The sequence below is a fragment of the Bison bison genome, unplaced genomic scaffold (assembly GCF_000754665.1).
Source record: "Bison bison bison isolate TAMUID 2011002044 unplaced genomic scaffold, Bison_UMD1.0 scf7180017846064, whole genome shotgun sequence".
Taxonomy (NCBI): domain Eukaryota; kingdom Metazoa; phylum Chordata; class Mammalia; order Artiodactyla; family Bovidae; genus Bison; species Bison bison.
Window position 1 is genome coordinate 18,538 of NW_011476637.1, and position 624 is coordinate 19,161.

Genomic DNA, 624 nt, shown 5'->3' on the forward strand with positions numbered 1-624 from the left:
GTCTGAGCCCCCCCACACCCCCGTATTTCTGCCGAGATGCTCTTGTCCATCAGCCAGGGGCCCTGAGGAACCAGTGACGGGAAGCCCACCCCCCACCACCTGGCCTGAAGTGGACCCGTGCCACAAGTGAGAAATAAACCTTCGCTGTTTAAAACGCCGGCACGTTAAGAGTGTTTTCTTGTGTGGCCGAGGCTCAGACATCAGCCCCAGAAGAGATGAGCGGCTGTCAGGACACAGGACACGGGCCTGTGGTGGGGTGGGGGTTGCTGGCAGGGGCCGCATACCACTGGAGGCCGTGGTATGCAGCCGTGAAACATCTGGTAAGACTCAACCGTGATGACTCACGGGGCCAATGACGTCCAGAATAACTCGCAGGTCCGGTGGAAGGGGTTGGGAAACCTTGGCAGCATGCGTGGGTCACAGGCTGCGTTTGGCAAGATACCACGTGGGAGAAATTGGGCTGAGGAAAACATTCCTGGGTTTGCAAAAGCTGGGAGGAAAAGGAGTGGAGAAAGGCAGGAATGTCCCGGAGGGGAGGTTAGAGCCAGGATGGACTGTGGTGAGCATGCCGCCGCGGTGTGGGGGTCACCCCAGGGAGGCCGTGGGCTTGCCTCTGAGCCTCCC